This window comes from Canis aureus, chromosome 22 (genome assembly GCF_053574225.1).
Source record: "Canis aureus isolate CA01 chromosome 22, VMU_Caureus_v.1.0, whole genome shotgun sequence".
In the NCBI taxonomy this organism is placed as follows: Eukaryota; Metazoa; Chordata; class Mammalia; order Carnivora; family Canidae; genus Canis; species Canis aureus.
Window position 1 is genome coordinate 21,336,565 of NC_135632.1, and position 10,319 is coordinate 21,346,883.

Sequence of the window (10,319 nt, forward strand, 5' to 3'; positions counted from 1 at the left end):
GTCCCAGGGCCATGTTCTAGGGCTGCCCACCCCCCTGGCCGAACACGAGGGCGGTACACCCGGGGGGTCTGAGCTCTCCTCTGGCCCGTGTCCCACACCCCCTTGGCAGGCACTGTTGTCACCCGTGCCTGGAAAAAAGCACAAAGGCCCCAGAGGAGGGACCACTGAGCACTCGGCAGGGAAACAAGGAGGGGGTTCTGATGCCCTGAAAACAAATTTTTTTCACACCTTTGATTTTATGGGCTGAAAGAAACCTGCTGTGTTTTATCTGAATAATAAGTGCCTCCTATGACTCATGTCGCTCACCGGACCCAGAGCCACGGGTCGTCCCGATGAGAACAACGTGCGTCTTTTTTAAAATAGTGTAGCTAATGAATACATTCTGGAGCATGCGGAGGATGCCACCCAGCAACACAGGAGCTGCCCCAGGAAGCAAGACAAGGCCCAGCCTCGCAAAGTGTCTGCGGAGCAACCACGTGCCCCTCCGTCTGCGGCGTTAACCAGGGCCCCCCCCAACCACCCCACCCCATTTGTAAAGACAGCTGTGGGCGCAGCCAGAAATCACCTGTATTTCTCTCCACTGAAGTAAAAATACATGAAATGAAATCCAATCTTCATGAATTTTTACACGCATGCTGCTCAGGGTGGAACGCAGGGCTGCATTTTGAAGTCTTTTATTCAAATCCCCAGCTTTGTTTCCTGGTGGCGCCGTGGCGCGACGGTGGAATGGCACGGGCGCTCCCTGGTGCCCAGTCCGCGAGCTGCCGAGAGTTCACGGTCACTCCGGCTCACTCCGATGTTGGTGTCACGTTCACCGCGTGCTTCCTGGCGTGCACACGGAGCGCACAGGCTGTGGGGCGAGCTTGGGGACTGCCTGGCAGGGTGAGAAGACACCGGGGTGTGCCACTGGGGAGTGTTTTGCCAGGAAATCCCATCTTGACATGCAAACCCTGGGTATGAGACTGGAAGGGACAGCTCTGCGAGCGCTCGTTACTGTGCCCCCATTGTAAGGACCGAACCGATCACACTCCGAGCTTTGGCCCCGCAAGTCCTAGGACGGTGGCCCTCACCCCAGGCAGCAGGGTGCAGAGGTCGGGGAGGGTGAGGGAGTTAACTGCTCTTAACTCCTTGCGTGCGGCTTGGTTGGCTTGGTTCCCAAGCGCCAGCAGCACAGCTGGAGCCCGTTTCAATCTGATTATGATCATTGTGAGCTCCCCATATGCTACATTGTCCCACCAGAGGCAAACCTCTCACCGCCTGCTGAGATTAAAAGGAAATAAATAGAGTAACTGAAGCATGAAGGATTTAGGCTAGACATAAAGAACTATTTCCTGTTTTTAAGCAGGAGGGACACGTTGCCAAGAAAGTTTGTGAAATCCTCTTCTCAAAGGACTTGGAAAGTAGAAAAGGTTTCCCAGTGGTCTGGGTATTAGACGCTCTGCTCACTGGAAGGACTAAATTCTCACCAAACCAGTTAATCCTTAAAATACGCTAGATGGCCCCCAGCAAACGCAAGGTGAACAGGATTGCCGCATCCTTTGCTGTTAGCAGCGTGTTCAGAGGCGGGTGTGCATCCGCATCCCACATCACTTTATCTGGGGTCTATCATTTCATTTGGAGTAAGTAGCTGGAAATCTTAAGAGGTGATTACTTTTCATAATGTGTGTGTTGAGTTGTGTGGGCCAGTGGCTGTTGAGTATGCTTTCCCCACATTGTTGCTGGTGTTGTTTTTCAATAAAATTTATATTCATTTTTATCCAACAATGTAATTATCGATCTGTTCTTATCACTGCTCTCACAAGGGGGAAAAAAATAGGAAAAAGCACTTTCATGTTCAAAGGGAGCCCTAGCAGAAAAAAAAAAAAAAATCAATGTCCCAGCCATTTGAATGTGATGGGGAGATGCAAATGGAATGTCAGGCAAATAGCTATTTCACATTAAAGAAAACATAATTAGGTTAGCTCCAACCCCTCTCACTCACATGCCTTTGAAGAACATGAAGGCAGTGTTTCTTTCATTGAATCTTGTTTAACTTGAAATTTTTAAAGTCAATCCCAATTTTTGTTATTAGGAGGAGGAAAAAAATGTACCCAAAATGCCTATCAGCCTACTTTTTTTGCTGTTTTGAGTGTGTGTGTATATTTATACATATCTTGATTTTCATATATATACAGAAACTTTCTAGCAATTTACCTAAACAGATTATTCATAAATTAGACATTTAGGGGAATAGAGAAAGTGAACATCCAGGCACCTCTGAGAAGCTGCTGTAACCATGGAGACCATTCTCGTAGCTGTAGTGTGAAGGACAGAAAGAACTGTGTTCGCAAATCTGGCCTCGCTCATCCCTGCCCGCTGGACCCACAAACGTGAGCCCCAGCATACTCCTCCCGAGGAAGGAAGCGCACAGGTGGACCGTGTCTTTAACAGCATATTAAGGAGAAGTCAGAAGAAAGGCTCCCACATTAATAGGAGGAGGAACTCTTAAATTCTTAGAACGGTCTGAAAATGCCAACCCCGAGGCTGGAATGGATGACCTCTAACGTCCCTTCCAGTCCGGAGAGTTTGTGATGCTGTGTCTCTGTGAACAAATGCTGGCAGGTGGTAGACCTGGGATTGTCAGTTTCGGAACATCTGAAGGGCCCTGCTGTGTTAAGAGCCTGCCCTGCAGCCCCCAGCAGACTGCGCTGCTGGCTCCTCTCTTGCCTAAGGGCAAGGGGCTGGAAAAAACCCAGCAGAGGGACCAAAGGGAAAGCAACAGCCCCTGACAGGATGCGGCTTCTCTCTGATTTTGCAAGCAGAACAAAAGAAAATAAAAGTCAGGCAGCAATTGGGATGCCTTCCCTTAGATGTCCCACAGGCATCCCCGAATCAAAAGATACTGAACCGAAGTCACTCTCTTCCCCCAAATTACCTCCACCTCCTCCTGGGTCCTCAACACAGTAAATACATCCCCATGCCCGAGTCCCCAAGTCAGACTCATGATGGTCACTAGTGACCCCTTCATTCCCCTCAGTGATGAAACCTGGTCCATTCTGATCCACTCCCCCAGCCCCGCACCCACTCCACTCTCACAGCCTTTGCCATAATCCAAGCCTTCATCATCTCTCAGCTACGCTGTCGTGATTGCTTTCCATGATGACATGAGGGCCCCACCACCACCACTGCCCCATGACGACTCCATGTTTCCTCTTGTAAGATCACCAGGACTGTTGGAAACCTAAGACAAGGTTTCCATGAAGGCCTTCCAGAAGAAGTTCACCATCTCTGGTGAAAGTATCATTTGTGTCAGGTGCTGATGGAAAAGGTAGGTCTTCAAACAAAAACCAGTCTTAACAGAGAGGCAGAAACTCCTCCTTTTTCCTGGACTCTGAAAGGCCGGGTGCTGAGGTCTTCACTCACGGGCGGTGCTGTGTAGGGTGGCTCGTAGCACCACAGCTAAAGGAGGACCTGTGACAGGGTGAGTGGTGGAGCCTAGCCTGAAGGTGAGTGAGCGACACCTTGTAAATCAGATTATCCACATCCGTGGCTCATAGATTTGCCTGTTCTCCTCCTGGAACCAAAACAGTATTGATCATATGTTCAAATGTGCCAGGTGGGCTTCCTGGCCGGCAGATGCTGAGACACAGGAATGCAAGTGGGGTACCAGAGGGTAATACCTGTGAAAGATAAAGCAGGAGGAAGCAGGATCAGGTGGAGAGAACTTCCGACCGTGGTCCAAGTCCCGGACAACAGAAGAATCCCATTGTGCCGAAACAGCCAGGCCCTAGAGACCCCAGTCTGCTCAGTCACTGGCTGCGAGCTGACCAGGAAAGAGCTTGGCCTCAGCTCAAAAACAGCATAAGGTTTCTGATCCATCATGTGAGAAGCCTAGAAGCCATCACTCCCTCCAACAGGTAAAAAGCTGGCAAGTTGAAACATCAACAACTCTTCCTCTGTCTGTAAAAAGTGAAGTCACAAAGTAAACCACTTGCCCCCCTTCCCCAAACTGGAGAGATGATACAGAGAATCACAACCCACCAGAGCAGAAACCTCCATGGGAACCAAAGCCTGGGTGGGAAAACCTGAATTGTAAATTGATGAATTGCTGGGGCTCCATGTGGTCAACGTTGAGAGTTGAAAACCCTCCAGGGGAACTCAATCATCAGGACCCCCACATTTTTGTGAGTTTTATCTCCTGGATCTCTACCAGGTCTTACAGTGAATATCAGATAAAAATCCCTGCTTCTGGAGTGAAGGAAATGGACGTATCTACAAGCAGAAAATTAGTAAGGACATGGTTAAACACAACACCACCCCCAAACTACTAGATGCAGTTGGCATCTATAGACTACATCATCCAACAACAGCAGATTACATATTCTTTCCAAGCGCACATGGAACATTCACCAAGATAGACCATATTCTGGGCTACAACCCCCCCACTTCCCCCCGCAAACCAACTGAAAAGAATAGAAGTCACACGATGTCTGCTCTCAGACACAGTGGAATTAAACTAGACATAGGTAACAGAAAGATGACTGGAAAATCCCAATATATTTTCAGATTAAACAACACACTTCTAAACCGCTAACGGGTCAAAGAAGAAATCTCGAAGGAAATTTTAAAATATTTTGACCTACACGAAAACAAAAACACGACTTAACAAAATTTGAGAGGTACAGCAAAAGCTCTCTTTAGAAGGAAATTTAGAGCATTGAAGGCATATATTAGAAAAGAAGAAAGCCCTAAAATCAATGATCTAAGCTTCCACGTTAGGAAACTAGAAAAGAGAAGAGCAAAGTAAGCAGAAAAAAAAGAAATAATTTAAAGAGTGGAAATCAAGAAATTGAAAACAAGAAATCAATAGAAAAGATCAGCAAAATCAAAAGCTTGGTTCTTTGAAAAGATCAATAACATCTATGAGCCTCTAGCCAGGCTAGCTAAGAAAAAAAAAGGAAAGACACAATTACAATATCAGAAGTGAAAGAAGGAAAAAAAAATAGCAGAAGTGAAAGAAGGGGTATCACTAGATCCCATGCACGTTAAAAGGATAATAAGGGAATACAACGAATAACTCTGTGCACCCAAATTTGAACACCTACGTTATCAAATGGTCCAATTCCCTGGAAGCCACAATCTGCTGAAATTCATACAAGAAGCAATAGTGATCTGAATTGGCCAACAGGCCCCTCTTTTTAAAGAAATCGAGTCAATAATCAATAGCCCTCTACGAAGAAAGCACCAGGCCCAGAGAGGTTCACTGGTGAATGCTACCAGACACCTAAGGAAGAAATTATACCAATTTTCTACAAACTCTTTCAGAAGATGGAAGCAGAGGGCTCACTTCCTAACTCATCTGAGGCCAGCATTATCCTAATACCAAAACCAAACACAATATATAAGGAAAGAAAACAACAGACTAATAATATCTCTTGTGAACATAGATATAAAAACCGTCCCCCCCCTCCCCAAATTAGCCAATTGAATCCAACAATGTATAAAAGCTAAGGCAGACTGTAAAGGCACTGCCAGCTGAAAGCTCTCAGGTATCTGAGAGACACGTGGTGGAAGGGGCAAGCTCGCTCTCTGGAGTCTCTTTATAAGGACACTAATCCCATTGATGAGAGCACCACCCTCTTGACCTAATCACCTTCCAAAGGCCCCGCCTCCAAACACCATCATATTGGGGATTCAGTCTCAACCCATGAATTTGGGTGGGGGGGATAGATACAAACATTCAATCTATAACCCCGACTCTGGCTTCGCACTGCTTTCTCCACTTTGTCTCTCATGACTCTCCATGAGATTCCTTTTGCAAAACTCAACCGCATGACACCAGACACCGTGCTTTTTACACATGCTGTTCCTTCTCACTGGGAAGCCTTTCCCTCCCTCTTTCTCTGGAGAAGCCCGGCCAGATCCCTTGTCAGCCCTTCCTTGGCCTTTCCACTAACCAGGCCCATGTGGAATTATGTGCCCACCTTCCACATTCAGTTAGCACTTTGTTAGCTCATCTGTTAACCAGGGACTTTCTGCATGATTCCTGTGATCGAGAGGGCACTTAGAAGTTCACACACTTGGTTATGAGTTGTTTGACCACAGTTACTTTGATTTTTCTCCATGGCACAAAATAGAGGTTTGGTAAATGCTTGGCAAGTGTTTCATTGGGAGAACAGTAAGGGATGATGAAGACAGGACCAGCGAAGTAACATAACTCAGCAGTCCAAGAACACTCACTGACATTTGCTGACGTGTTTCACCGAGACTGGCCCCTGTGCCTTTCGCCCGGCTCTGGACACCAGAGCCTGAACTGCGAGGAGCACCCAAGATGCTCTCTGGAAGGGCTACACCTCAGGAAGGGCTGGGAAACTGGGATAGGGTGAGATCTTGGAATGACCACCCTGGGGAGTGTTGAGGAGGTAGTTTATGGTGGTCTTCAAGGAAATAGGTGGGCTTTTCACCAAGACCAGCAGCCCGCACTTATTTATGAGGCTCTAAAAGAGGACACATGCTTGTGCCACAGAACAGGACTTGAACACAGGGCTTGAGCTTTCCAAGAAGAATGACCACTCTGTCTGTGAATGGCAGGGGGCGGCCAGGACTCTTTGGCCCTGAGTAACTTCATGAAGTTGCTTTCCTCTACCTAATTGTGGTTCCTGCCTCAGATTTCCCTCTAGGACCCTGTTTGAAGGAGATTCTATAACCTAAGCCTGGTGCTCCTGGTTAGGAGCACAGAAATAAAGCTAAAGGCACCTGCCCGTCCTGCCCACACCCGTCCATCCAGAGCAAACTAGCCCACTGACAGCCGGTCAGCTGCCAAACCGTAGGTCCAAGGGTGGTCTGGAGGCCTCCCGACACCTCTGGGTTCCAGGGAGATGCCACCCAACACGCCCATGTGGAGCACCCAATGCGCGCAGGCACACCGCTCCAGGCATGTGCCCGCCGGACTGGCTTGCTATTTCATCTCCACAATTAAATGACACCTGCGTTTAGAACAAATGATCAATACAGTTTTGAGGTGAACATCAATTTGTCATTTCAAAAATGAATTCATAGATCTTGGGACTTATTTACACGGCTGTCGACCAAAAAGGCCGTTGAGTTACATCATCCTCAATAGTCCTTTCCTTCTTTTTTTCTCAAAAAAAGAGATCTACCAAAGTAGATGCCCGGGAGCGAGTTTCTCTGCCCCCGTGGGAAATGTATGTTTACAGGATGACAGAAACTGCCACCAGCCGGGAGTGCTGGCACTGCTTGCCACCAGGAGGCCATCAGGGCACCCGATCGATGAGAGGACTGCCCTTCTTCCCAAGGAACCCCCCCGCCCTCGGCGTGTGCGGGGATTGCTTTGTTCCCATCAGGAGGGACGGCTGACTGCCTCTCTGACACAAGGAATCAGCCATCACTTCACCCCAGCTGTGCAGGGACAGAGGCGGTGGCGCCCCGCTCCAGGGTGGCAGGGACGACCGTGGAGAGGCTTGCGGCCTAGGCGCACGGAGCAGCCGCGACCACAAGGTGCCAAGAACAACCGGGCTGCATGATTAATGATGGACAGATGTTGGGGGTGAGGGCCCCTGGCAGCTCCCACATGGACAAAGAATGGCGACAAGGGACAACGAGGAGACGTTTGTTTCAACCGAAATGACTGCAGGATTACAAATTGCTCCCTGAACACTTGGCTGATGTGTTTGTGTGTACGTGAACACCAAGGGGATGGGCAAATTAACATTTTATTACACTGTAAAAAAATTAAATGTAGCCAAGATGCCGGAGGCGTTTTGAGGTTGTCCCCTCCTCTGCCCATATCTTTTGTGATGCCTCCCCCCCGCCCCTGGGAACTGGTGGCGAGCGTGGGCACCATGAACCCTTTGAGCATCCATTTCTTTAGCATCCGATCTCCTTCCTCACCTCCCAGGAGAAACACAGAGAAGAGAAACATGCTAACTTGATCGCGGGAGGAAATCCACTCCGTCAGTAAAAGCTTCACTTGACATTTTTAAAGCTCAGCAAGAGAGTTAAAAGTCCATTTTAAAAGGAGGAGAATGGGCCTCTTTCTGGAAAGATGGCCTCTGAGCTGCCGCTCCCCTGTTGGACTGTAAAGCTGTCTTGCGCCGCCAGGAGCCACTGATGTAGGATTGAAGCCTCAGTTTCTTTCTACAAATACTGGTTTGAGCTGGGGAAGCCCCGCGGCCAGCAGGAGACCCCTCCTCGTCGAGCTCCAGGCGGCCCGAGGCCAGGGGAGGCCTGCGGCCCTGCCCCGTCCCCAGTATCAGGCGCGACAGGAGCACGGACCCCCAGCCAGCCCCCTGGGTCCCGTCCCAGCTCGGCCACCCTCTGCTTTTGGCAAATGACTTGATCCTCCCCGGCTGGGTTTCTGCAGCAGTGAACTGGGCATAACGTGCGCACCCACCACGCAAGTTTGCCCTGAATTCACGTGAGTACAGCGAACGGAGTAGCCCCTGGCACGTAGCACCTGCTCGGTGAATGTCAGCTGCCATCACCGCCACACCATTGGTGTCCCCAGCATTCTGAGGATGGTATTGAAGTGCCATGTGCTGTTCCCGGAGCCGTGTGTTGAATCTAAAAGGTCACGGGCCCCTCCTGACATCACAGCCGTCTCTGATGCCAGCCTCTAAAAGAAGAAATCTTGTCTCCGATCCTTGGCCACCTGCCCCTCCTAGAATCTTCCAGAGACCGGGAGCTCATCACTCCGTGAAACAGCTATCCCGTTACTGGATGCTTCTGTTGAAAGACCCTCCCTATTTGTAACTGCCTGAAATTCAAGCAGTTGAGCCAATCCACCCACTGGTCCGTGGACAGACCTGAACTATTCCGCGATCACCCCATGCAGGCATTCTGGGCCACCAGGGCCAAACCCAGCTCATCCAGGGCTCTGGGAGCTGACCGCAACAGCTCTCATCTACCTAGACGAGGAAGGGGAGCCCGAAGAGAGGGAGAGAAAAGGAAAATCTCCCACTCAAGAGAGCCTGCACATCAGCATCTGAAACCCCATGAAGAAAGGTGAGCGTCACAAAATGTATGCAATCTGCACGCTGTGTGGTGAGACGAGCCCCGAGCCCTAAGCCCACAGCATGCCCTGCACCTGGCTGCCCGGCCTGTATCCTCCAAGCATTTCTTCTCCGAGAAAACGGACCAACCCAAGAAAAAAGACTCACAGGCACAACCTGCGGCCAGCACTCCAGTGACAGGACCAGGACCCCATTGGACCACCTCTAGGAATCCCTCAGACACACACACATACACACATGCACACACAGGCATGCACACACACACACACACACACGGAAATCACACACACAGTTTGTGAGCGCATCTGCGGTGGTTTTAAAATACATCCACAGATTCTCTGGTACTCCTCCCTCCCTAAGGTGGAGCCTAGCTCCCATCCCCTTAAGTATAGTGGGAGCTATACTTAGTGACTCTCTTCTAACAGATAGAATGTGACACAAATCACAGTGTGTGATGTTCAAGATTAAGACGTATATGGCATTACCGCTTCCTCCTGTAAACCGAGAACGGGGTGCACTGGGACCAGGAGACTCCTACAGAAAGGAGGGGCAAGGGGACACCCAGGAGGATGGTAATGGGATAAATCTGGAGAACAGCTTCACAGCAAGGACGATGGATCCAGTGTAGAAAGGAGCAGGGCAGACTGGTCCAGGAGGCATGTCACAGGGAAAAAATCAAACAGGACAAATGACTCGGTTACCCGATGCAGCTGACTTCACTGGGGCTATGTTAATGACACTGAGGAGTTTGTGGGACTCTTTGGTGAAAGCTATGTTGAAAACAAAGCAAATGCTAAATTCACGTGGAAAGGTTGTACCCCCCAAATCGTATGAACCATAGTATGCTATACGTGGGTATCTACACGGTCATACTAATGTAAATGTCAAGTACTGATGATGCAGATGCTGTGTTTAGATTGCTCGTGTCATTCGAGCCCCCTCTCCCGTCTCCCAGTTTTGAGGACGAGGTAGCAAATTCTTCCTTTCTCAGTAATGTTCAGTAGGTTTTTGTGGAGCTTTGCATATCTTTTATTAGGTATATTGCTAGGTATTTACAGGGGAACTTTCATGATGTGGTAATGGTATCAATCTTAAAGTGCGTTTTCTAATTGTTGCTAGAATATAGACATAGGGTTATACGACATGAAATCGTGCTGTGTGTTCTTTGTGGATGTGTACAAATCCAAAAATATAGCTGTGAGGTGTTAACACCATCACCAGATAGCACTTGCTTCTGGAAACAGAAGAAAGGCATGGAATGAGACCAAAACAGAGACGTTTTCAGTAATCTTTTATTCTATGTAAGTT

General features: G+C 48.9%; 1 protein-coding gene across 1 annotated transcript in view; it reads left to right on the forward strand.

Annotated features, from left to right (window-relative positions):
• Positions 1 to 1,764, forward strand: part of KY (kyphoscoliosis peptidase) — a 48,224-nt gene extending 46,460 nt beyond the window's left edge. Inside the window, exon 12 of the mRNA XM_077865062.1 lies at positions 364 to 1,764. The gene's annotated coding sequence lies outside the window, so the exon portion shown is untranslated. The remainder of the gene's footprint in view (positions 1 to 363) is intronic.
• Positions 1,765 to 10,319: the final 8,555 nt, after the last annotated feature.